Genomic DNA, 988 nt, shown 5'->3' with positions numbered 1-988 from the left:
AAAAAAAAAAAAAAAAAAAGGTATTTAAGAAAATGATTAATAACTTTATCATTTTTTAAATACCTGTTCTTTAGAAAATTTGAAGCAAATCATAAATGAACAAAGAAGAAACCAGCAACACACCCTATTTCACCACCCAGAAGTAACTATGACTGTGTTAACATTTAGTGAGCGTCGTTCCAGACATTTGATCTGACACATAGAAAAAGATTTTATGACAATCAATTAATACTAGATATCCTATTTTTAAAATTATGTTTAACTTTATTTTAACAAAAATAACACAAATAGAAATTTAACTGAAAGAACTGTGGAACTTCACATAAACGTCTCTTCGCTATCAATAATATTTCCTGTTAAGATTCTTCCAAGTTTAAGAAACAGGATTTGAAAACCATGAGGGATTAATTCATTTTTTATTTTTTTATTTTTAAAAAATTTTATTTGTTTTTGGCTGGCTTTAGCTCAGCAGTTACTTCGACAATGCTTTCTATGGTGGAAAACAACCACTCTTCGTGGTTCGAGACCCAAGGGCGCTCTCCCACCCTTTAAGAAAACAAAAAAAAAGCCGGCCTCAGTGGCTCACGCCTGTAATCCCAGCACTCTGGGAGGCTGAGGTGGGCAGATCACCTGAGGTCAGAAGTTCAAGACCAACCTGACCAACATGGTGAAACGCTGTCTTTAAAAAAATTTTTTTTTAAATTATATTTTATTTGTTTTTGAGACAGACTCTCATTTTGTTGCCCAGGCTGGAGTGCAGTGGCACAATCTTGGCTCACTGCATCCTCTGCCTCCCGGGTTCAAGCAATTTTCCTACCTTGGCCTCCAGAGTAGCTGGGATTACAGACACCTGCCACCACACCGACTAATTTTTGTATTTTTAGTAGAGGCTTTCACCATGTTGGCCAGGCTGGTCACAAACTTCTGACCTCAGGCGATCTGCCCACCTCAGCCTCCCAAAGTGCTGGGATTACAGGGTTAGGGTTGG

The sequence above is a fragment of the Cebus imitator genome, unplaced genomic scaffold, assembly GCF_001604975.1.
Source record: "Cebus imitator isolate Cc_AM_T3 unplaced genomic scaffold, Cebus_imitator-1.0 Scaffold552, whole genome shotgun sequence".
NCBI lineage: Eukaryota > Metazoa > Chordata > Mammalia > Primates > Cebidae > Cebus > Cebus imitator.
The sequence above is the reverse complement of the archived record's forward strand: the minus strand, read 5'-3'. Positions refer to the sequence as shown.